The sequence below is a fragment of the Myotis myotis genome, unplaced genomic scaffold (genome assembly GCF_014108235.1).
Source record: "Myotis myotis isolate mMyoMyo1 unplaced genomic scaffold, mMyoMyo1.p scaffold_m19_p_25, whole genome shotgun sequence".
NCBI classification, from domain to species: domain Eukaryota; kingdom Metazoa; phylum Chordata; class Mammalia; order Chiroptera; family Vespertilionidae; genus Myotis; species Myotis myotis.
Window position 1 is genome coordinate 2,982,958 of NW_023416330.1, and position 27,064 is coordinate 3,010,021.

At 42.6% G+C, this 27,064-nt stretch overlaps 1 protein-coding gene across 4 annotated transcripts in view; it reads left to right on the forward strand.

The window, feature by feature from the left end:
* The window catches only part of XRCC2 (X-ray repair cross complementing 2), a 171,855-nt gene that overhangs the window by 52,781 nt on the left and 92,010 nt on the right, over positions 1-27,064 (forward strand). For all 4 annotated transcript variants that reach the window (XR_004975231.1, XR_004975233.1, XR_004975234.1 and 1 more), the window contains one exon: positions 8,371-8,471. The gene's annotated coding sequence lies outside the window, so the exon portion shown is untranslated. The remainder of the gene's footprint in view (positions 1-8,370; positions 8,472-27,064) is intronic.

The window sequence follows — 27,064 nt, forward strand, 5'->3', positions numbered from 1 at the left end:
GTTCATTTTTAATATACCTCATAACTTGTATTACAATATCTTAACATATACAAATAGGGTGCTCCGGCCTCAACATTTTGTACAAGTTTGATTTCTGGACATGGGAGGAACAGTAGCTAAAAACCTCAAGTAGGTTTCAGATCCCTAGGGGGACCTGGTTTTTCTCATTCTCATTTAAATGCTCCCACTGCAACCCCAGGGGAAGGGAAGGCCTATTGCACGAATCTTTTTGTGCAACAGGCCTCTAGTTATTATATTTTATTTGAAAGAGAGAGAGAGACATCAATTTATTGTTCCACTTATTGATGTATTCATTAGTTGATTACTTTATGTGCCCTGACCAGGGATCAAACCTGCAATCTTGGCATATTGGGATGATGTTCTAAGCAACTGAGCTACCCTGCCAGGACCCAATTATTTTTAAAAAAATAGAGTTTTAGAAGTAGATTTGCTGCAATTTTTTCATATTATCAGGTGTTATCAGAAGAAGGTTTATACCAACTTTCAGTCCTACCTTCAGTGGAAGAGAGTATAAACATCTTCACACCTCTAACAACAGGTAGTAAGTACTTACTTTACATCTTATACTTGATTTTTCTAATTACATTCACATGTTCAAAAAAAAAACAAGCCCTAGCTGGTATGGCTCAGTGGGTAGAGCATCAACCTGTGCACTAAAGGGTCCCAGGTTCGATTCCAGTTAAGGACACATGCCCAGGTCGTGAGCTCAGATCGTACAGGAGGCGGCCAATCAATGATTCTCTCTCATCATTGATGTTTCTATCTCTGTCTCCCTCTTCCTTCCTCCCTGAAATTAATAAAAATACATTAAAATAAATAAATAAAAGAACAAGTCAGTCATTATCTCACCATCCAGTGATCTCTACCAATAATATTTAGAGTATATCTTTCTAGACTATTTATACTTCTATACACACTAGAGGCCTGATGCATGAAATTCGTGCAAGGGGTTCAGCCCTCACAGCCCCAGCTGCCTTGGCCCTCCCAGCCCCAGCTTCATCCGGAAGGTCGTCCAGAAGGATGCCTAGTCTAATTAGCATATTACACTTTTATTATTATAGATGTCCAATAGGGGTTGTTTAAACCAACTATGGTGTAGAGCTTTGAGAATGATTAGATTGGTATATATTGATGAGGAAACAAAGCAAGTATAAAACAGTATATACATAAGAAAAAAACAGAAGAAGACAAAATACTATCTCAAAAACAATCCTATATAATAAAAAGCTAATATGAAAATCAACCAAATGGCGGAACGACCAGTCGCTATGATGTGCACTGACCACCACGGGGCAGACGCTTAATGCAGGAGTTGCCCCCTGGTGGTCAGTGCACTCCGATAGGGGGAGTGCTGTTCAGCCAGAAGCCCGACTCACGGTTGGCGAGTGCAGTGGCAGTGGTGAGAGCCTCTCCCACCTCCATGGTAGTGCTAAGGATGTCCGACTGGTGGCTTAGGCCCGTTCCCCGTGGGAAGCAGGCCTAAGCCATCAGTTGGACATCTCCTGAGGGCTCCTGGACTGCGAGAGGGCACAGGCCGGGCTGAGGGACCACCCCACAAGTGCATGAATTTCGTGCACTGGGCCTCTATCCTATATAATAAAGAGCTAATATGCTAATTAGACCAGACAGTGAAACAACCTTCCAGAATGACTTTCCAGAATGACCAGTGGGTGGGGTGTGGGGCTGCAGAGCCGCGAGATATCCAGGGCTGAGAGGACCGAGGCAGCCAGGGCTGCTAGGGCTGAGGCAGCCCCGGCTGCTGACACCCTCTGCAGACTCCCCCACCCCCCATCAATCAGTAGTACGAGGGAAGCCCGGGTCCCAGGTGCCTGTCGGCAGTCGGAGGGAAGCCCCGGTCCCGGGTGCCAGAGGGAAGCCAGTGCCAGCAGCCGGGGGAAGGAAGACCTACTCTTGCACAAATTTCATGCATTGAGCCTCTAGTTTAGATTATATTTTTTCTAAATCCTCATACATGTGGCTTTGTAGTAGTGCAGTGAGTCCCGTTAGATTAGAGAGGATGTTTACTTTTCTGAGTTTTCTGATTACACACTGCTGAAGGTTGTAGAAAGAAGCAGAGCCAGTGACAAAGGAAGAGCTTGGGCAGCAGCGTTTCCTCTCCCGCAAAACTCCATTTCTGAACCTTTAACTTGTGTGAATAATGAATTAACATCTGGCAACATTTGTAACCTTTAATTTCAAATTCTTGCTAAAAGAGAGAAGCACGTGACCATACTTTTTTCTTTGTCAGTAATATAAGGTTCATATTTCAACCATCTGGGGAATGGCAAAATGGCGTGATTCATGCCAATGCTAATAAATTTAAAATTTAGGAAGTTTGGCCCACCCAGTATGGCTCAGTGGTTGAGTGTCAACCTATGAACCAGGAGGTCAAGGTTCGATTTCCAGTCATGGCACATGTTCAGGTTGCAGGCTTGATTTCCAGTTAGGGGTGTGCAGGAGACAGCCAGTCAATGATTCCCTCTCATCATTGTTGTTTCTATCTATCTCTTTCCCTTCCTCTCTGAAATCAATAAAAATACACTTTAAAATAATAATTATAATACTAACTAGAGGCCCAGTGCATGAAATCTGTGCATGGGTGGCAGGGGGGATCCCTCAACCCGGCCTGCACCCTCTTGAAATCCAGGACCCCTTGGGGGATGTCCAATTGCTGGTTTAGGCCCAATCCCACTGTGGATCGGGCCTAAACCAGCAGTCGGACATCCCTCTCACAATCCAAGACCGCTGGCTCCTAACTACTCAGTTGCCTGCTTGATGGCCCCACCCACTCTGCCTGCCTGTCATATCGCCCCTAACCACTCTGCCTGCCTTCCTGATTGCCTCTAACCATTCACCTACCTGCCTGATAACCCTTAACTGCCTCTGCCTGCCTGCCTGATCACCCCTAACCACTCGCCTGCCTGCCTGCCTGTTCGCCCCTAACCCCTCTGCCTGCCTGTCTGATCACCCCTAAACACTTTGCCTGCCTTCCTGATCACCCCTAACCACCTCTGCCACCCTGTTCGCCCTAACCGCCTCTGCCTGCCTGATCGCCCCTAACCACTCTGCCTGCCTGCCTGATCATCCCTAACCACTCTGTCTGTCAGATTGCCCCTAACTGCCTCTACCTGCCTGATAGCTCCTAACCACTCACCTGCCTGCCTGATCACCCTTAACTGCCTCTGTCTGCCTGCCTGATCACCCCTAACCACTCAGCCTGCCTGCCTGATTGCCCCTAACCATTCGCCTACCTTCCTGATCACTCTTAACTGCCTCTGTCTGCCTGCCTGATCGCCCCTAACCACTCGCCTGCCTGCCTGTTTGCCCCTAACCACCTCTGCCTGCCTGATCGCCCCTAACCACTCACCTGCCTGCCTGATCACCCTTAACTGCCTCTGCCTGCCTGCCTGCCTAATCACCCCTAACCACTTGCCTGCCTGCCTGATCACCCCTAACTGCCTCTGCCTGCGTGCCTTATCGCCCCTAGCCCCTCTTCCTGCCTGCCTGATCTCCCCTAACCACCTGCCTGCCTGCCTGATCGCCCCTAACCGCCTCTGCCTGCCTGATCGCCCCTAACCACCTCTGCCTGCCTGATCGTCCCTAACTGCCTCTGCCTGCCTGCCTCATCACCCCTAACCACTCACCTGCCTGCCTTATTGCCCCTAACCACCTCTGCCTTTCTGCCTGATCACCCTTAACTGTCTCTGCCTGCCTGATCGCCCCTAAACTCCTCTGCCTGCCTGATCACCCCTAACTACTCTGCCTGCCTCCCTGATTGCCCCTAACTGCTCACTGGGGGGCTTCTGGCCAGGGTGAAGGGCTGTGGTTGTTCTGGTCTCTGGTCGTTCTGGTCGTTCTGCTGTTTCGATCACTGGGCTTTTATTATATACTAGAGGCCCATTGCACAAAGAGATTCGTGCAATAGGCCTTCCCTTCCCCTGGCTGCCAGCACTGGTTTTCCTCCGGCACCCGGGACCTAGGCCTTCAGTCTTCACTTCTCTGGCCGGAGCCTTCAGTCTTTGCTCTGCCACTTCGCGCCTATGTAAGCAAATTAACCGCCATCTTTGTTGGGTTGATTTGCATACTCAACTGATTGGCTGGTGAGCTGTAGCGGAGGGACGGTCAATTTACATGTCTGTCTATTATTAGGTAAGATGACATATATATTTTTAAATATATTTTATTGATTTTTTTACAGAGAGGTAGGGAGAGGGATAGAGAGTTAGAAACATCCATGAGAGAGAAACATCAATCAGCTGCCTCCTGCACACTCCCTACTGGGAATGTGCCCGCAACCAAGGTATATGCCCTTGACCGGAATTGAACCTGGGACCCTTGAGTTCATAGGCTGACACTCTATCCACTGAGCCAAACCGGTTAGGGCATAAGATGATATATTTTTAAAAATTTTAGGAAGTTTGCATCTGTTTTGTGTAGGTATGTCTAAATTAAAAATATGGGTTAATACTTAGAGTATTCTTAGCCTGATACATTGCAGCAGAACTCTTGAATTGACATGAATTAACCTATACATCTTTAAATATTTTGTATGAGTCTGTAATAATGACCATAATACAATTCAGAGGCTGAGGAGTGTAGTGAGAGTTGCCATGGGAACCTTAATGTGATATTCCCTTGCTTTCATTTAAATTTCATTTTTATTATTATATTAACATTTTTGCATTTAATGGATAGATATTTGAATTAATATTGAAGTGCTCTCTCTAATATAAATAAAATATAAGAAATGAAAATGTGATTTTTCTTCCAATGAGCAAATGAACATATAATCCAAGATACTGTAGAAATAACAGCACTTGAGTTTTAAATTATTAGATTCCATTCATTTATTTTGAAGTTTCTTAAAGGATCTCTTTGAAAAAGATTAGGGAATATTTATGGGTAGTTATATAATTTATGTCTTTCATTTCAAATATGGTTCAGAATTCTCTGAAGGCTATTTGGGGCAATTTCCTTCATTGTGCCTTATTCTTCTGTATTTTTCTGAACACAAAACCTCCGAGGCCCCTCCTACCTCTGTGAGTTCATATTAGTGTATCACTTATAGGGTGATACACTTCATCTTACCTAAAACAAAACACTGTTACCAAATACATGTTCATCTATTCGAGTTCATTGTAGAAAAATCTAACTTATACCAGACATACAGAATATTTTTAATTGCTAAAGATTCTTGAGTATACAAGAATATTTGCACATAAGATTATGTGTGACTAGTGCGTTTAAAATTGAAATGTAGCCCTGGCCGGTGTGGCTCGGTTGAGCATCATCCCATGCACTGAGAGGTTCCTGGTTCAATTCTGGGTCAGGGCACATGCCCAGGTTTCAGGCTCAAACCCCAGTAGGGGGCAGCTGTGGGAGACAGCTGTGGGAGACAGCTGATTGATATTTCTCTCTCTCTCCCTTCCTCTCTCTAAAAATCAATGAAAGCATATTTCATAAAGTTGAAATGTATAAAATTTATGAACAACAGAATCTGTAGCTGGAAGGACCTCTTAGGGTCAGGAGTCTTAGATTATTTCCAAAGCACTCTAGCCAACGAGGTGTGTGGCTATACAAATCATTTAATCTCTTATGTATAAAACAAAAAGACTGAACTAGCACCGCTGGGTTTTCTTTCTACGTATATACTCCCAAAACTTAATTTGGAAAATGATGTGTGTATGTATCAGCTTACATCATTTGAATTAACATTCAGACTTTAATTCAGATATTTAGATGTTGGTAAAAGGATTGACTTATGACATTAACGTTTTAAAATAAATCATTTATTAAATATATCCAATGAAATCTACACCTACATATCATAGCAACTTGATACCTACCACGCATTCTTTTAAAGCAAAATAAAGCTTGTATTAACACTACATGATTCCATTTATGGGGAAAGTAGAAGGGTGGGTGCCAGGGGCTGGAGGGAGGAGGGGAGGGGCGTTTTGGAATGGGGACAGTTTCAGTGTTGCAGAATGCAGTCTGTACGCTGGTTGCACAGCAGTGTGAATGTACTGAATGCTCCTAAATACGCAGTTAAAAATGGCAAATGTAGTAAATTTTATGTTATGTGTATTTACCACAACTTTTTTGTTGTTGTTTTTTAAAAGAATTCTTTATTGTTGAAAGTATTACATATGACCCCTTTTTCCCCTCATTGACCCGATCCAGCCCCCGCCCCCCGCCTCCCGGACCTTCAGCACCCTGTTGCTGTGTCCATGGGTTATGCATATGTGCATACAAGATCTTTGGTTGATTACCTCCCATACACCCACCCTCCCTTACCTTCCCACTGACATTCTGAACTCTGTTCCATGCTTCCATGTCTCTGGATCCAGTTTATTTTGTTACTTACATTCCACATATAAGTGTGATCATGGGATACTTGTCTTTCTCTGATGGACTTATTTCACTTAGCATGATACTCTCCAGGTCCCTCCATGCTGTCTCACAGGATAAGAGATCCTTCTTTTTTATTGCTGCATAGTATTCCATGGTGTAAATGTACCACAGCTTTTTTATCCACTCGTCTACTGATGGGCACTGGGACTGTTTCCAGATCTTAGCTATTGTAAATTGTGCTGCTAGGACCATAGGGGTGCATACATTCTTTCTGATTGGTGTTTCAGGTTTCTTAGGATATATTCCTAGAATTGGAATCACTGGGTCAATGGCAGTTCCATATTTAATTTTTTGAGGAAACTCCATACTGTTTTCCATAATGGCTGCACCAGTCTGCAGTCTCACCAGCAGTGCACGAGGGTTCCCTTTTTTCCACTTCCTCACCAACCCTTGTTATTTGTTGATGGTAGCCATTCTGACAGGTGTGAGGTGATACCTTATTGTCATTTTAATTTGCATCTCTTGGATGATCAGTGACTTCGAGCATTTTTCATGTCTCTTGGCCATCTGTATGCCCACTTTGGAAAAGTGTCTATTTAGGTCCTCTGCCCATTTTTAATTTGGATTGTTTGTCTTCCTTTTGTTAAGGTGTATGAGTTCCTTATATGTTCTGGATGTTAACCTTTTATCAGATGTATCATTGCTAAATATGTTCTCCCATACAGTGGGCTCCCATTTTGTTTTGTTGGTGGTTTCTTTTGCTGTGCAGAAGCTTTTTATTTTGATTTAGTCCCATATGTTATTTTCTTCTTAGTTTCCTTTGCCTTAAGTAGGAGATGTATCAGTAAACATATTGCTACGAGAAATGTCTGAGATTTTGCTGCCTATGTTTTCTTCTTTTATGGTTTTCCAACTTACATTTAAGTCTTCTATCCATTTTGAGTTTATTCTTAAGTATGGTGTAAGTTGGTGGCCTAGTTTCATTTTTTTTTTCCTGTATCTGTCCAATTTTCCCAACATCATTGTATGCTCTTGCCTCCTTTGTCAAATATCAATTGAGTATAATGGCTTGGGTCTATTTCTGTGTTCTCTGTTTTGTTCCATTGATCTATATGCCTGTTCTTGTGCCAGTATCGGGCTGTTTTGATTATGGTGGTTTTGTAGTATAACTTGAAATCTGATATTGTGATTCCTCCAATTTTGTTTTCCTTTCTCAAAATTGCTGCAGCTATTCGAGTTCTTTTTGATTCCATATACATTTTTGGAGTATTTGTTCTAGCTCTGTGAAATATGCTGTTGGTATTTTAATAGAGATTACATTGACTCTGCAGATTGCCTTGGGTAGTGTGGACATTTTAATGATGTTGATTCTACCAATCCATGAACACGGTATATTCTTCTATTTGTTTATATCTTTTCTCTCTTTCAAAAGAAAAATTTTTAAATAATATTTTTTATTGATTTCAGAGAGGGAGAGAGAGATAGAAACATCAATGATGAGAGAAAATCATTGATAGGCTGCCTCCTGCATGCTCCCCCCACTGGGTTTTGAGCCCACAACCTGGGCATGTGCCCTGACCAGGAATCAAATGTCGACCTCCTAGTTCATAGGTCAATGCTCAACCACTGAGCTATGCTGGTCGTGCCCAAAGGTATTTCTTTCCATTAATTTTTAAAGAGAGTAAAGGGGAGGAGAAGAGACAGAGAGAGATTGGTTGCCTCCCACACTTGCCCCGATGCTCAACCACTGAGCCATGCCAGCTGGGCAGGAATGCATTTCTTAATAAGATCTATAAGTTAAGTCTAAATATAATTAGTACATAATAGAATGTAATAAATGAACAGAATTAGTTGATTGGTAACATCAGGAAGGAGGCTTGCCCCAGTTTAAAAATAAGTATGGATTTTAAAATCCAACCACCTACAAGTTAGGGAAACAATCACATTAACTTCAAACATTAATTTACCTTGACTATCTCTTTCTTTCATTTGAAGCGGAAAAGCTCATCTGTCAGAAGCAAACATGGAAATCTTCATGCCTCATCCTTAGAGTTGTGTAAACTCTGCCTCTGAGACCAGCTACACGGTCATGCTAGGTAAGTGCTTTCTCATTACCAAGAACTCGGGAAATGCAGAGAAAATGTGTTTTGGAGCAGATTGGCATTTCCCAAAATGGTATTAACAAATCTTGAATATTTTCATTATTGGGTGGATGGATGGATGGATGGATGGATGGACAGACAGATGGGGACATGGGAAGGTCACAGTCCTTGCCACTTGGTGGTCTGGATGAAGTAAGCCTCCACTGCCTGCAGTGTTTCTAACTGATGCCTCTCCACTCAATGGTGTTCTTCAGAAGTTACACGTCTTTCAAAATAATCAAAGATGCTAGAGCATTGGAAGCTGAACCCTGGCTGGTGTGGCTCGATTGGTTGAGTGTTGTCCCGTGTACCAAAAGGCTGTGGGTTCGGTCCCAGGTCAGAGAATGGGAGGCAACCATTTCATGTTACTCTCTCTGTCTCTCCCTCTCCCTTCCTTTCACCCTAAAAAAAAAATCAATAAAAAATTTTTAAAAAAAGAAAGAAGTGAGGACCCAGTGTATAAGATACCTCACCCTGACCGGGAATGGAACCGGCAGCCTGCAGAATGACAGAGGGGAACACATGACACCCTGTGCAGGTGGATGGTTCTGGGCTGAAAGGAATCCTCCCAGACACCAGTATTTCAAATTGGTCCTCACTCCCTGCCCCCACGGTGCTGTGTGTGTGTGTGTGTGTGTGTGTGTGTGTGTGTGTGTGTGTAGGGGAGTGACTCAAAAGAGTCTGTGTCTGGGAGCAGTGTACCCTAATAAGATTTGGTATGGGTGGGAGGTAGGCTTTTCTTGTGCACAATGAAGAGCTGTACTTTCTTTGATCAAATGAAGATATATTGTGGTACTTCTCTGCCATAGATAACTTTGCATGAGCAATTGAAGCAGCCAGGGCCCAACAAGGGCAAGGCAGTGAAGGGCTCAGACCTCCCAGGCTAGCCAAAATGCTGGGCAGGAAGTGAGGGCAATCTGGAAGGAAAATGGGCCAGTTACAGCAGCAGGGACTATTCTGGATGCTTCAAGGAGATGATTGGCTATTACCATTAAGATTATACTTTTTCCCTGGCCCGTGTGGCTCAATTGTTTGGAATATTATCTATCTGTTTGGAAAGGTTGCTGGTTCCATTCCCGGTCAGGGTACATACCCAAGTTGCCAGGCTCAGTCCCCAGTGGGACAATGGGAGGGCATGCAGGAGGCAGCTGAAGAATGTTGGACTCTCATATCAATGTTTCTCTCTTCTCTCTCTCTCTAAAAATCAATAAACTATTCTTTAAAAAAAAGATTTTAAGCATTATAATAGCTATCCTATATAATAAAACACTAATATGCAAATCAACCAAACTGCAGAATGACCGGTCCCTATGAACTGCACTGATCACCAGGGGGCAGACACTCAATGCAGGAGCTGTCCCCCTGGTGGTCAGTGTGCTCCCACAGGGAGAGCACTGCTCAGCCAGAAGCCCGGCTCACAGCTGGTGAGCGCAGCGGGAGTGGTGGAAGCCTCACCCTCCTCCACAACAGTGCTGAGGACCCCTTGGGGAATGTCCCGGACTGCAAGAGGGCTCAGGCCGGGCTGAGGGCCCCCCTACCCGAACCCAGTGCACGAATGTCATGCACTGGGCCTCTAGTATGTATGTATTTCACTAACTAATTCCAGAGTTCCTCATAAGAAAAAAGTATTGTCTTAGAATTAGATGAATGTTAAATGTTGAAGATGAGACCCAGAGGTATAATCTGCAAAAAAAACCCAGGAAAATAAAGAACCTTCTTTTTCTTTTGTTTTTTGAAATAAAAACTGGGACCATACTGATTTTTATAACATGCTTTTTTTTTCTCACTTACTATTTTGTAATTTTTTTCACACCATTAAATTTTATGTCATTACAGTTTTGTTTTGTTTTTTAATATTTTTTTTTATTGATTTCAGAGAGGAAGGGAGAGGGAGAGAGAGAGATAGAAATATCAGTGATGAGAGAGAATCACTGATAGGCTACCTCTTGCATACCTCCTACTGGGGATGAGCCCACCACCTGGGCATGTGCCCTTGACTAGAATCAAACCTGGGAACCGTCAGTCCCTGGGTTGATGCTCTATCCACTGAGCCAAACTAGTTAGGGCTCATTACAGTTTTAATGCCACATGGTATTTCCTGGACTCATAATGTATCTAAGCAATCCTCATTTGTTGGATATTTCTTTATTTGCTCTTCCCTTTTAAAAATTGTTTGAAGTGTTTTAATGACATTCATATAGATAGGATCTTTGCGCTATTGCCTAATTATTTTCATGGGATAAACTCTTCACCATGGAAATGCAGTTCTAAAGAAAGCTTGGGCCAGTTTAAATCCTTAGTAACTGTCTCTCTAATTTTTGTCATGCTGCTCTGTGTGAAATGGTACCTCGTTTATCTTATTTTACTTTGCATTTCTTTGGTTATTATTAGGAACAGATACAGTTGTGGTCCATACACCCAAAGGTCACGGGTTCAATTCCCTGTCAGGGCACATGTCCAGTTTGTGGTTTCATCCTGTTGGGGTTCGTATGGGAGGCAACCAACTGATGTTTCTCTCTCTCTCCCTTCCTCTCTCTAAAATCAATTTTAAACAAATATAATTGTGGATGTTCATTGACCTTTTCTATTTCTTTTGTGAATTGTCCACAACATGGATCTGCTTTTCTTAAAATTTTTATCTCAATTCTCACTTGTCTTTGTTTATAGTATCACATATATTTTATACATATGGAATCAGTTTGAGAAAACAATTGTACAGCTCCCCTCACCTTCATTGATTCATAGTCATGCCTTTTAGAGAATTTTCCAGTCAAATGAGTTTTGAATTCTGCAAGGCCCAATTCAAATGTCCCTTCTTCCATGACCTCTGCTCTGACTTGCTCACTCGTCCTTCCCGTGTGTTCCCCCAGGTGCACCCCTACTTCGCTCAGACTTCCTGTATTAAACATGTTTGCGCAGACATCTCCCCTATAATAAGCTTTTGGAAAGCAGGAAGAATGTAGTCTCCTGTTAGTATAACTCAGGGCCAAGAAAGTATGTGGCACACATACTTAATAGAAGGGATTGCATTGATTTGTTATCTCTTCAAATAATGCTTTTAGATTTAAAAATCTTTTTTCGTAGACATGGTTTTGGATCACACATTTGCATATTTTCTTGAGCAGAGTTTATTGAAAAAACATTTAAGATTTTTGCCCTGGCCAGTGTTGCTTAGTGCTTGGAGCCTCGGCCCACATGCCCAAGGATCTTGGGTTCAATTCCCTGTCAGGGGCACCTGCCTGGGTTTTAAGTTCGCTCCCCACCCACTGGTTGGGGCACCTGCTGTAGGTAACTAGTTGATGTGTCTCTCTCACATCAATGTTTCTCTCTCCCCGCCACCACCACCTTTCACTCTCTCTGAAAAGCAATGGAAAAAAATATCCTCTGGTGAGGATTAACAATAAAATAAGATTTTTGATAGCTGTCACTTATATAAAGACAGTCACAGGACATTGCTAAGACACTGGTGCCCTCAGAGCTCTGCAGTCTGTGGACTAAATGGCCCAGGTGCCAATGGAAAGACTATTCTCCTCCCAAACGGGCCTCTCTGCTGATGACGGCCCTGCTCACATTCTCCAGAGGAGCTGGAGTGTCACCTGGGTCCAGCTCCCTGAGGTTGCCGTGGCCTCTGCGCTCATTGCTGTTCACCGGGACATTTCATGCCCTCCTTTTCTGAGTCTTGTCCTTACCTAAATCCAGTGACGGTTCCCAAACTACAGAACGAATACCTGCTCTGACAGGTCTTCTGTCCTTGGTACAGTGTCACCTGCATCATAAGATCCGCAGAGCCTTCTAGTGTGCTGTTGGACCTTCCCCACGGCCTTTCGAGAGCCTCTTCCGAGTGCCAGGAAAATGATTCAGAGCTTGAAACAGACACGCAATGCTGGGTATCCCTCCGGCACACGGCCTGGCCTGCCCCTTTGACTGGCGGTCAGTTGATTTGGTTATTTGACAACTTACTAGGAGCAGGGGTTAATTTTTAGGTTCTTGTTCAGTTAGAGAGACAAATAATTTCTGTCCCATGGACAAGATAAGCCCAGAGGTTGTGGCATATGGCCCTGTGGGGCATTGACCACTTTTATCCCACCTAGAACTCTTATCCTAACATTCCTTCGTTAAACTGTTAGAAATACCTACCTCCTACAGTCTCATTTGAACCCAGTCTTCTCCCGGTTTCCTCATTCACTAATGAGTTGAATAAAATCTTTGGCCACGTGTTCATTTGATATTTATATGAGATCATTTTTAACCTTTTGAAATTATTCTCTGGCATAGTGTTAGACACCCCTTATTTTTACTTGAGCCTCCAAGTAGGTTAGGTTGATTGGTAAACAAAAATCATGTGCTACTATCAAAAGTAAGCCAACTGGTAACCAAGCCCAGCCTTCTCTCTCTCCTCCTTGGGTTGTGAGTGCTTTCTCTGCTTGTGGCCTAGAAAAGATGGGCTGGAGAGCTCTGCCAGAATCTCCTTTTGGCCACTCCATCTGCCAGCAGCATTCACTAGGCCCGTGTGTGAAGAGCGGGGCCCTGGAGGGCACGGTGAACACACCGTAAAACGGGATGCTGCTGCAGTTTCATGTTACTGGTTTCCACTGGGATCCTGCTTGGCCAGAGCAGGAGGGAGAAACCATGAGGATGATGACATGAAGCTGATACATTAGCATTTGGCCAGATAAATAGACACAGCTTCCTGCAGCACTACCTAAGTTGCCATCCAGCAGTGATGGTTTGCTTTACTGGATGGTTATACCCTAGTAAGACTCACAGATGTGGGCCTTAGAATCAGATCTCTCATGTAAGAGAGTCACCCAAAATGTTCCTTTTCAGAAAAGCACCCTGAGAACTATAGCTGAAAGGAATATTTTACTCGACAGCCATTGATTCTATCACACCGTTAAACTTAGCTGAGCACCAACACCCAGTTCAGTCCTGCATGCGCCACACAGCCTCCCTCACCTCCAAGCCCAGAGCCAACCTCTGCACTCTGCATCTCGCATTTGAGACTCACATGCTATCCTATATTTTTTACTGATTTAGTTTTATTGATTGATTGGAGAGAGAAAAAAAATCAATGTGTTCCACTTCTTCATGTATTCACTGGTTGATTCTTGTATGTGCCCTGATTGGGGATTGAACTCACAACCTTGATGTATCAAGACAATGCCATCCAGGGCTATCCTGACATTTTCATGTGCATCTCTTTTTCTCCTGGTGCAGACTGTAAATTCCTAGAGAACAAGTTTCGTATGTACTTTCATCCTTCACAGTGCTTGTTGTATAGCAGCCATCCGTAATCAAAGCTGGTGGTTGGTTTATAGAACAGCAGAGGACTCTTGGCCAATATAGGTAGAAGAGGCACTGTAGCCTGACTTTAAGAAGACACTCGCATTCATTGACAATGATCCAGTTTACTTCTCGGGGTGGTCCTGAAGTATGAGTGAAGTCTTCTATAAACATTTTTCCAGCTGTCCACCCCCATCATTATTTTCTTTATGTAGCACAATGCTTAAAATTGAGAGCTAGTCAGGTGGCTCAGTTGGTTAGAGGGTTGTCCGATATGCCAGGGTTGCAGATTTGATCCCTAATCAGGGCACATACAGTGTTAACCAATGAATTCATAAGTAATTGGAAAAATAAATTGATGCCTCTCTCTCTCTCTCATCGATTTAAAAAACTTAAGAACTTTTGAAACAACTGCTGAAATTTCATTAGAGTATTTACATTTGATTCATCTCATGATGTGCACAGGGAAAGAACAAATCTAGTTCCATATAATAACAAGCATTTTACATTTGATTGATTGTAACATTTATTAAAGCACCATGTCTATTTCTCATGGCAGCTAGTTGGAGTCTAAAAAGGTCTCATAGCAGCGGTTCTCAACCTGTGGGTCGCAACCATCGGAAAACACATATAGCATATCAGATATTTACATTACGATTCATAACAGTAGCAAAATTACAGTTTTGAAGTAGCAACGAAAATAATTTTATGCTTGGGTCACAACATGAGGAACTGTATTAAACTGTTGTGGCATTAGGAAGGTTGAGAACCACTGCATTAGAGTGTTAGAGTCTAGACAACAGGATGATATTGGGATTATTGCCTATTTTAAGGGTAGTCGTCTCCTAGTCACAAAAGTTAAGGTTTGATAAAGAATATATATCACACTGTAGCTGGTTTGGCTCAGTGGATAGAGTGTCGGCCTGGGGACTGAAGGGTCCGGGTTCAATTCCTGTCTAGGGCACATGACCGGGTTTTGGGCTCAGATCCTCAGTAGAGGGTGTGCAGGAGGCAGCCAATCAATGATTCTCTCTCATCATTGATGTTTCTATCTCTCCCTCTTCCTCTCCCTTCCTCTCTTGTGCCGCGCCAGCATGGCCAAGGGTGAACCTGAGAGGGGGCAGTGAAGGATTGAGAAAAGACAGACAAGAGAATGAAAGCTGGGTCTCAGTGGGATGCTGCTTCTCTGATGGAGAGACAGCGCCCACCCACAAGCCATGTCTTTATTTTATAGCCAGATTCCACGAGACAAAGTAAGGGCGTGGTCAAGATGTTTACAACATTCTCGTGGGTTTCTATCCTACTCAATTACATGCACCTGAACTCTGTCAAGCCCACATCACTCAGGCACATGGGGCCACACGTGTTCGGACCATAGGTTCAAGCTCACAACTATAGCTGTTGGCTATAATTGTGCTGGGAGGGCTCTGCCCTTCAAGCTGGGACTTGCATGTGGCCATTGAGAGGACTGTGCCCTCTCATTAGTCCGAGGCTTGAACCTGTCCAAACCCTGGAGCCGCTTCCACATATCCCCCTTTTCTTTTGTTTTTAAGCACTTCTATTTATATCATCAAAAGCTCTAGGCAAATTATTCAGCATAACCAAAACATAACTTCTGACTTTTTAACAAAACAACACAGCAATATTAATACAGCAGCGAGAGAACAAAACTCTGGCTATTAATAATAACAAAACAATGCCAGTGCAACACAGCAATAAGAGAAAAACCAAACTTCAGACATGTTAACATTTTCAGGATATCTTACTCAGAGTCCTTAGATTTGGCTGCTCAAAACTTTACAGAAAACTGGCAGCTCACCAACACTAGCATCGCCATAAATATGACTGAGGGAGTAGCTTCCACTCCTTGCTTTTATACCATCTGCTTGGCCTCAATTGTCTTCTTCAGCTGATTCTACATTGATACCTTGGTTACTTGCATAGTAAGATGCTGCCCATGCGAAAATGTCATCAATGCAAAACTAGTCCCCTGGATCAGGCTGCTTGGACGGTTGGCCTTGGTATTGAGTCAGCACTAGTCCCAGTCAAATTAGCCCCATCTGCACCAGTGGAAGTTTCTCACCAGACCCAAAGTCCCAGGGAGCTATCAGGTCGCACAAGAAATAAATGACCAAAGCCCAGAAACAATGCAACTGCCACAAGAGTTTACAATCTAGGTCAGAAATAAAAGTTACTTCCTCAAAAACCATCAACCACAGCCATTTTTAACTTTACAGTGGCTTAAACAAAACCTAGGAGATTTCTATTTTATTTCATATCACTTATTTTCTACTTTATTTTATTTTCTACCTATTTCTACCTCCTATTTCTACGCTTATTTCCTACCGCTTATTTTCTCTTATTGCTTATCTATTTTTCTACTTATTTTCTCAAGAAATTTAAAAATGCTTCAATAAGCATTGTTTTTAGGGATCCCCTTCCTGGGACCCTGAATTTCCCATGTTTTACACCAAGCTACTACCAACCTCGGCTCCTTACCTAACTTTTGCTTACAGCTTTGCCTTTCATTTTTTTACTTTTGCTTTCTGTGCGCGCCTCACTGGAGCCTCCTTTCACCTGACCACTGCAGTTCCCCTGAACTCAGGCCCTGTTTGGGCGCCACTTGTGCCGCGCCAGCATGGCTAAGGTGACCCTGAGAGGGGGCAGTGAAGGATTGAGAAAAGACAGACAAGAGAATGAAAGCTGGGTCTCAGTGGGATGCTGCTTCTCTGATGGAGAGACAGCGCCCACCCACAAGCCGTGTCTTTATTTTATAGCCAGATTCCACGAGACAAAGTCAGGGCGTGGTCAAGATGTTTACAACATTCTCGTGGGTTTCTATCCTACTCAATTACATGCACCTGAACTCTATCAAGCCCACATCACTCAGGCACATGGGGCCTCGTGTTCAGACCATAGGTTCAAACTTACAACTATAGCTGTTGGCTATAATTGTGCTTGGAGGGCAGAGCCCTGGGACTTGCATGTGGCCATTGAGAGGACTGTGCCCTCTCATTAGTCCGAGGCTTAAACCTGTCCAAACCCTAGCCACTCTCCACACTCTGAAATAAATAAAAATATTTTTTTAAAAAAGAATATATCTCTCTCATTGCATAGGTCTTAGTCCCTTGCTCATCGGAGTTTATTAATATTCCCTGACTGGTCATTAGGGTAAGCTGTGAGCTCACACGAGGACAGCAGAAGATGCCGGGGTTCTGCCCCAGTGGCCCAGGGGTTCCCAAAGGTGTGGACGGAGTCGTGAAGAATGAAGGACACAGAGACAGCATTCAGATGATCAGCATAGCTAGGTTCTCTCTTTTTCTCCTGTTATATCTGTATTTATACCATTTGATCCTATAAGCATGCCTCTATAGTTACATCATCATATGTTTTGGGTCCTCTCTTGACCTTTTACAGTTCCTTGTTTCATGTCCATAGTTTCTTATCTGACCTTTGCCAAAAATCCCATCTCCATCTAGTTCTGTTGATTTTAATCCTATCCATTCTATTCCAAAGGTTAGGGCGTTTGTTATCTCCATTCCAAGGTCACTACTCTACTGTTCTGTTAAGCTACAAGGAAGTAACTGAAGGAGATTATCCTAAGTAAAGATTATGTAGCTTAAGCGTGATTGTTCGTAGTTAAGGTGATTAACTACCTGCCTGGCACTTAGTTAAGGGGTTTTACTGATTTATTCCCTTCCTTAGTCCTGTTAATCCCTAACTCCAGGGGAAAATCCCCACCTGGGGAAGCAACCTTTCTTGGGGAGGTGGCCCTGGTTAGAACACATAGCGCTAAGAAGGGGAGCAAACATATTAAGAACAAACAGTATGCCAGGTCCCTTGAAACATATAATGTGCAGATATTTCTTCCCTGCAGCGACTATGTCAAGCAACAAGGATGGACCAGCCTCTGGCAAGAAGAGACACTTTATCCTATATGATCACAAACCCTGTTCCAGGGACTTCCTAAGTCCAAGTACATTTTAGGGTTCCTGCGGTAAGAGTTCTCAATAAGGCAGGGCCATTGTGGCATAAGTGGGTAAAACACTTGGTGCTTTTACCAGTGCTTCTCAAACTTTAATGTGCATACAGTTACCAGGGGATTTTGTTAAAATGCATGTTTATTCTGTGAGGCTGGGGTGAGGCCTGGGATGTACTTTGGTGGTCATTGTCTTAGAGAAGCTGGAATTCTCAGACCCTTGGTGCTGCCCAAGAATCTATCTGATTCCTAGAGTTCTTTTTCTTTTTCCTTCTTTGTATTCTAGTCCATGGGACCCTTGTGCCTCCTCCCTACAGTATCCCTGTTACTTCACCCCCTTCCTGTCCCATAGTAAGCTCTCTGTGATGGGAAAATAGAGCAAGGTTAGGATGCTCTCCAGACAGGAATTCACTGCATTTGAGATTATCTAAACCAAAACATGGTGGACCTGTTACATTCTAGGCAAGGGTTCACCTATACCCCATCATGGAATTTAATAGCAGTTGTGGAAATGAAACACCAAGCTGAAGCCCTGTCCCAATATATGGTTTTTTCACATGGAATATTGGAGTCCTTGGAGGATAGTAAGCAGACTGTTTATCTGCTGGTTTTCATTTGGAAAATAACTCCCAACCATACTACAAGATCATAAAAAATGGGAAAACCTTTAAAATTCTGGCTCCAGCCCAACTGGTGTGGCTCAGTGGTTGAGCATCGACCTATGAATCAGGAGGTCATGGTTCCATTCCCGGTGAGAGCACATGCCTGGGTCACAGGCTCGATCGATCCCCAGTGTGGGGCGTGCAGGACACAGCCAATCAATGATTCTTTCATCATTGATGTTTCTATCTTTCTCTCCTTCTCCCTTCCTCTCTGAAGTCAAAAAAATATATATATGTAAATTTCAAATATGTTTTAATGTGACATAGTAAAGAAACACCAAAAGAAAGAAAAACACAAAATAAAACTTTCTAGCCCAGACACAGGCTGAATTTTGTGTCTCCTTTTAAGCTCCTCTCCTCTGGTTACCTAAGACCTAGAGCAGTGATGGCGAACCTATGACACACGTGTCAGAGGTGACACGCGAACTCATTTTTGTGGTTGATTTTTCTTTGTTAAATGGCATTTAAATATATAAAATATCAAAAATATAAGTCTTTGTTTTACTATGGTTGCAAATATCAAAAATTTCTATATGTGACACGGCACCAGAGTTAAGTTAGGGTTTTTCAAAATGCTGACACGCCGAGCTCAAAAGGTTCGCCATCACTGACCTAGAAAGTTTGGTGAGTAGTTTGCACTGTGATCTTTCTTTTGTCTTTATGAAGGAAAAAATTAAGAGCTAAGTGCCTCCTGCATTGACATGAGGACCAGTACACCTGAATAAGAATTGGGAATCTCTCCTAGAAAGGTCTCCTCACCAGGCCTCATGCTGCTTTGGTGTCCGCTGGTCCTGTGAGGCGACCTGAGCTAACATCCCCCCCTGAACAGAGTGTGTTAACTAGCAAAGTGGAACCTGTGTATTTGCTACTTCGAACACAGTGGCAGTCTCGGAAACAGAACTTGGACCTAAATAGGCTTGATACGATTCTGGCGCAGGTAACAGAAACGTCATCCAACTTCAGGATCCCTCTACTTCCAGGTCTTTTCGAGGCTGGCATTGAGCATGGTTGTGCGTGTGGCAGTGGCAGACTGTGCCTCCTTCATCCAACCTCTTCATCTCACCTTCCTCTTGTAATTACAGCCACTCACATCCTTTTCTCCCTTTCGAATATTCGTTGTCCAAGCTAAAGCCTCTCCTATTTCATGTATAACTTCCTGTACTCTGCTCCCTGTTCTCTCCAGTTACCACCATGGGTAGTGAAGGAAGATGTGTGACACAAACACGGCAACACACTTTATATGCATTTTTTATAATTCCCCCAACATGCCAAGCAACCTTCTGAGAACAGAATTCTCTTTTAATAGTTGTCAGTATGGGATTCAGAAACTAAGTAATTTACTCAAGAACAAGAATACTTTGGCTTAAAATTAAATATAGATCTGTTTTAGCCTAAGCCCTACCAGAAGAACTTGGTAGTGTACTTCTGATAGGCTTTGTGGGGGTGAAAAGATTAATTTGACTCCTATCCCTCCAAGTTCTTTTGGCTGGAATCAAATCAACATGTGACAGATTAATAGGAGAAAATGACTGAATATATTACGTATGTGCATATGGAGGTTCCGCAAGAATATGAGACCAAAGACAGATCAGGGCACTTGAGGCTTTCATGCCATCTTGAGCTAAGGAGAAGGGGTGCTTGGGTAGAGGTGTGTGGCTTCAAAAGGAAGAAGGCAATTCACATGGAGATGAAAAAGCAAATGTTTGGTAAATAAATGCTGGCCCATCTATTTTTTTTTTAATGTTTTTATTGATTTTAGAGAAAGGAAGGGAAAAAGATGGGGAAATAGAAACATCAAGGAGAAACATGCCCCCTACTGAGGATCAAGCTTGCAACCTTGGCATGTGCCCTGACCAGGAATTGAACCGGCAACTTCCTGGTGCATGGGACGGCGCTCAAGCAACTGGCCACACGCCTGGGCTACCCAAGGTTTTGAAGGGCTTGGTAAAATGAGATTTGTTGGAGAACGGAGTTTCCCAGATTCCAGCTCTGACTATTATATGTAATGTCTCTATTTTGTCTTCTGTAGCTTGAGCAAGCGTATTTTTGGAATGCACTAATTTCATCATCTATTCGTCTATATTTATCTATTTACTTCCTACCCATCTGTACTGAAAATAATAGTCTCATACACTGAATTATTCAGATCACATCGAGATTTTTTTCGTGTAATTTAAGCCAATTTTATGAGAGACATTAAAACAAGTGACTAGGATGTCTAGAGATTCAGAAACTTCCTCATTTAAACAAAGATTGAAGGTTAATTAAGTTTAAAAAGAAAAGAGTAAAGGGAGATTTGGTGCTTGGTCTCAAAATTTGCAGTATTGTTCAATACAAGGAGGATAATTGATGTGCTTTCAAAATTGTTATCAATTGCAGACACATTTAAGGTCCGAATGAACTTCTATTAATTTAGGCTGTCCAGCATCAAACCAGTTGTCTGTGTAGAAAGTAATAAATTATCTGTCACCAAACAGATGTTAAAGGATTATATGAATTAAGGATATTTTGGTATGTCTTCATTAACTAGAGGTTGACCTTACTGACATTAGAAGTCCCTTTCAAACTTTACAGTACAATTTGTCCTAAATAGAACATAAGATTTAAAAATAAATCTAATCTATTAGGATAATTTCTGGAATAGTGGTGTTAGGATGCTCTCCTTAATGAAGCCACGATAACTGGTAAAAGACATCACATATATAAAAAGAACAACTATTTAATGTCTGAAAATGTGGTAAGGGCATACAGCAAATGAAGAAACATTGACTCAAGAAAATCTACTGAATTCTAAGGGAACAGGAAGAATTTGTGGCACAGCCTCCTTCCTCCTTCCTCCTTCCTCCTTCCTCCCCGCTCCTCCTGGCCCGCTCAGTGTGATGAAGCCCTACCCAGGCAGATCCAGACAAGAACACGGGCTCTCTTTCCCCACTCCCAGCTATGGGCTACAGTATCTTCCTGGGAAGCACAAGCCACCATTTTCATTTTCTCCCAAAAAGATGGTGAAGAAGCTTGGTTCCTGGTTTAAAACAAACAAACAAAAAACATCTAAGAGGTCTTTACCCAGTACCCATTCATAGGGTGGAAGCTTGACCCATGGGCACAACAGGCCAAGAACACTGAGCTTCCAACAGTCCTCACCCCGGCTCATTTGTGATGCAGAAGAGTGATGCCAGGAAAGGAAAGCCAATAAACCAGAAGCTACTGCCCCCAACCAGGACCCTGCTTAGAAGCAGGGGTGTCGCCAAAACCGGTTTGGCTCAGTGGATGGAGCGTCGGCCTGCGGACTGAAAGGTTCCAGGTTCGATTCCGGTCAAGGGCATGTACCTGGGTTGCGGGCACATCCCCAGTGGGAGATGTGCAGGAGGCAGCTGATCGATGCTTCTCTCTCATCGATGTTTCTGACTCTCTGTCTCTCTCCCTTCCTCTCTGTAAAAAATCAATAGAATATATTAAAAAAAAAAAAAAAAAAAAAAGCAGGGGTGTCACTCGGGCCCAGCTGGCACTGGCACTCTGGGAGAATCCGCAGAGCAGTGTGTCAGACCTGACGAGGATTTTTCTAAGTTTTTTTTTTTTTTTTGAGCCAAATGGATGACACTGCCAGGAAGCAAGATCTCAAATGCTCTGGAAAATGACACTTTTGTTGTTTTCTTTTATGCATCTGGAACTGAGAGAACTAAGGAAGATTACATGAAGGTGGGAGAAAGCAAGATACAGTCAAAGCTCAGTTCTCAAGCATCTCCCATACTTGAGAACAGTTTGGTTCTCGACCATGTTGTTCACAGAAAAATGTCTCGATTATTGAACAAAACTTTGGTTCTCACCCTGAAAGTTCTCTCAGGCCACAACCGAAGGAGAAATGCCAGTTTACCACTAAACCTCGCCTTGTTAACATCTCAGGAAATTGTCCTGTGAATATTTTTGTGCATTTTTTTCTTTTGTTCCTGGCAAAATGGATGATTAGCACAATTTTAAAAGATGAAGATGCCCTCAGGAGTGCTAATGTTGCTGAGGGTGTGAAAGAAACAGGGATCACAGGCAGCTGCAGAGGTGGACTGACTGTGCTGGTTGGAAGAGGAAGAGCAGTCAGCCGGGACAGCATTTCAGAGGCAGTGCCGTGGGCACAGGCAAAGAGGCTGCATCTGCCCTCCTGAAGGACACCTGGGCCCAGTGCTACAAGGATTCATTCACTCAAGGCCGGTAGGTGTTTGATACATTTAAGAAAAGAAGTGTTTGTTCATGGATTAGACAGGGCATTAGGCATGTGCTATATAGAGGAAGGTTAAAGCAGGGAATCATTTGGGGATCTGGAATGAAAAATTCAATTTACATTCTTTCTAATGGGAAAAAAATGATTCCATTTTCAAGCAAATCACTCCTCAAACAGCCTTCTGGAATGAATTAAGTTCAAGATCCGAGGTTCCACTGTAGATTATGTGCTATAATAATAGCACCTGTGAGGGTGGTTATGCCCTTGAGGGGTCTGGAAAAGAGGATTACTTATGGCATTTCCAAGGTGTGTTAACCTAGATGCACAAGAACAATGGGCAGGGCTTGCTTAAAAACCTTCACTAAAGAAGTTATAGGCATGGGATATTACTACCCACCATGACCTACCTGCCCAGTTAGGAATTTGTGACCAAGTCACCAGGTGAAGTTACTTTTGGTTAGATTTGTTACAGAGTCCATTTCTCCTCCCCAAGTGGTGGAGAGGCAAGCTACAGAATAGAGAGCTCCAAAATGATCTGATTTTATCTGGAACAGAATGGGAGGAAATTCAAGCCTAAAGGCGCCACGAGAAATAATGGAAGGTTTGGAGGTAAGCAGTTAAGAGGAGGCCAGTAGATTCAGTAGAGCAACAAGTTGAATTATAAACTAGTTAGAAGTTTACCAGAGAGAACCAGGCAACAGAAATGGCCTATGAGAGAGACCAAATGCTGGACTTAGCAGACAAAAGTTAAATCAGCGATTAGAAATACATTTAAATAACTAAAATTAGAAATGATTTAAGAATTCAGGAAGGCAGGATGACACTGTCTAATCAAATGGAGAATATCTATAAGGAACGAAAAAATCTTAAAAAGTGACCAAGTGGTTTTAAAGAAGAATTTACAATACCAATTCTTCTTCCAAAAAAATAGAGGAAGGAACACTTACAAACTAATTTTACGAGGCCAGCATTACACTGATACAAAAATTAGACAAGGATATTACAAGAAAAGAAAATTATAGGTCATTATCCCTGATGAAAATAGATACAAAAATCCTTAACAAAATATTAGCAAACCAAATTCACATACATTGAAAGGATTATACACCATGATCAAGTGGAATGTATTCCAGGGATGCAAGGACAATTCAGTATCTGCAAATCAGTCAATATGATATACCACATGAACAAAATAAAGAATAAAAATCACATAATTTTCTCAATAGATGCATTAAAAAGCATTTGACAAAACTCAACATCCATTTATGATAAACTCTCATCAAAGTGGATATAGATTGAAAGTATCTCATTAGAATAAAGGCCACATATTACAAGCCCCCAGCTAACCTCAGACTCAATTGTGAAAAGCTGAAAGCTTTCCCTGGAAAATCAGGAGCACTCAATAAAGCTGTTTAAAAATAAAATAATAATAAAATTAATAAACCCTGCGAGAATGTTTAAACAGATTGGAAAGATACTGCATAATATTTTAACAGTATTCTACTTTACTCAAATGTGAAATATGAGTGCTTTGCCAGGATTTCAGGTTTTTACTCTTGAAATTTCCTTTCGTAGGAGAGTCAGATCCTCTTTGTATTCATCTGAGAGTACTCAGGACTTTTTAAAAATTTTATCTTTATTGTTGAAAGTAATACAGATGTCCCCTTTTTTCTCCCATTGACCCCCACCACCCTGACCCTCGTACCTCCGCACCCCAGCTCCTCTGCCCCCCCGCCCCCCCAGGCCTCTACCACCCTAGTGTCTGTGTCCATGGGTTATGCCTATATGCATGTAAATTCTTTGGTTAATCGCTCCCCACCCACCCACCCCACCTTCCTTCTGAGATTCGTCAGTCTGTTCCATGTCTCCATGTCTCTGGGTCTATTTTGTTCATCAGTTTATTTTGTTCATTAGATTCCACATATGAGTGAGCTCATGTGACACTCCAGCTAGTCTTCAGTGGTTATTCAGGCGTGGTTTTCTGTATTTTACTTGTTATTCCAGTTTGGTCCTGGGAGAGTGTCAGTGAAGCACCCACTGGAATCCCAGTACTCAGGACTTTTCCCAAACTCTCTGCTTGGCTCCTTTAGTCCCCTTCTTTTAACCCTTTGTTTCCCATTAACTCTCGAGTCTATTGTTATCACAGGATTATACCCTGGGTTGAACATTTTCAAGTTTAGAGTCCTAGTCACTGTGAAAGAGAATCATGGCTTTTATAAGGAAGATTTCAGGATTCCTAAGTAGAATGACAAGAGTTCAAATAAGGACAGTGGGAGCAAAGCAGAGTAATCAGTACCCTGCAGGCCTGCTCCAAGAAAGATGAAGTGCTGCTAACGGTGAGAGTGATTTAAACAGCACCTGCTGCCCGGCCAGTGTGGCCAAGTTGGCCGAACGTAGACCCAGGAACCAGAAGGTCATCAGTTCGATTCCTAGTCAGGGCACATGCCCAGGTTGCAGGCTCGATCCCCAGTATGGGGCGTGCAGGAGGCAGCCAATCAATGATTCTCTCTCATTATTGATGTTTCTATCTCTCTCCTCCCTTCTCTCTCTAAAATAAATTAAAACATTTTAAAAATAATAAAATAAATACCATCTGCATTTCAGAGTTCTTAAAAACCGAACTTCTTTAAAAGTTATGTAAAAATACAATGTGCAAGTTTAGGATCAAGACCTTTTAGGATCTGGAATTTTATTTTAGAGTTTTTCCTTATTAATTGCATAAAACTTAAACATATGATGAAATATATAGTATTTGGGATTCTAGTTTCCGAACAGTAAATGTGTCCTTCAGTTTGAGACAGTCAAGTCTCTAATACCAGAACCCTTTGCTGAAGCGTTTGTCAGGGCCACCTCATCCCTTCAACTTCTGGATTACCAGGAGTTTCTATAATTAAAAAGAAAAGAGAAGAAAAATAGAGGGAAGAAATCAAATACATCCAACTGGAAGAAAGAATAAATAGGTAATAAAAGGAGAGGAAGGAGACAATAAAGATACCACTTTAGGGAAAAAATAGCAAAGTCAGAATAGTAAAGGATGAACATTGGATTTGAAACTGAGAGAATCAGATTCCAGGACCAGCTGTGCTGTTAATAGACACGTCATCCTGGCAAAGCACTTGCTCCCTCCTTCCCGCATTGGCCTATTTTGAAATTGGCCAACGCAGCAAGAAGTGGCTTCCTTTAGGTCAAACGACCAAGCACAGGTTCTGCGCAGAGAACCTGCGCAGTGAGGTCCGTTTTCCTTGTAGTTTATAAAACCAGTCTCCTTGCTCTTCAGTAGGGCTATTTTATGAAAACACTGTGAAAAAGTAGTACTTAAAATTAAAAAAAGAGGAACCGTGCCATTCGCTGACAAGTTCTGTTCTCTTGGTGGCTTCCTGAGCCAAGCCATGGTAACTCACCTGCCTCTTTCAGGTTCCTTGGTGACCGCATCCCAGTTCAGCAGCAAGAGGAAATAATAGTGAGGTTCTGTTACTAGACAACTCCTACCAGTGTCCTGAGCGCAACGGCCGATAGCCTCAGAGACATCCCTGAGCAGCACAATCCAGATCATCCCGCTCCGGCCGCTCCCTCCGCCCGCAGCACTTTCCCAATCGAAGGCCGCCTGGCACGGTTGGGGATTTCTCTGTAAAGTGGTTACGGCATTTGAAACTATCTTAAGTCTGGACTGAACAGCAATGCAGTACTTCTTTGGGGAAATCTTAATCTGAGGATGTTTTAACAGAAATGTAGTTTAATTACTTTCACATAAACACAATGACTGATGAGTTGTTGATGCCTGACTTAGTAAATGGGTCGTTTGCAAGGGCCGGCTTTTAAAGCAAATACTCTAACGTGCTTTAAAAAGTTTCTCTGGGTTATTTTTGAGGTAAAAAGTTATGAACGGATCATCATTCTTTTTTTACTTTATAGTAATTTTACTTGAACACCTTTCAGACTTCTTGGTGCAAGAGGGACAAGAATTTGCAAAATGACCATTTCACAAACACTTAAAAAAATGCATGTTATTTCCGGAGAAACACATTCACACTTGACTCCACCTGGTCTCTGTGTCTGTCTGTGAGGAACTTTTAGCCCCTGGACACCTGCTAAGAAGGACTTTCTTTGTGACTGTGTCCTGCTTGTGAAGCATATCTGCAGTGAGATCAGAAATGTATTTTCCCAAAAGATACAACCCACCCTTCATTATAATTCCCTTGCATTTCAGAGTAGGTTAAAACTCAAAACCCCATATGTGTGTGCTTCGTTCTAACAAAAAATCGATTAAATGCGCCCTGTCCCAGTGGCACCACTGGTTAGAGCACTGTCCCCGGGGCATATACAAGGAGCAACCAGTGAATGCATGCATACCTGGGTGGAGCAACAAATTGATTCAGTTTCTCTCTCTCTCTCTCAAAAAGAAGCAATTATTTTT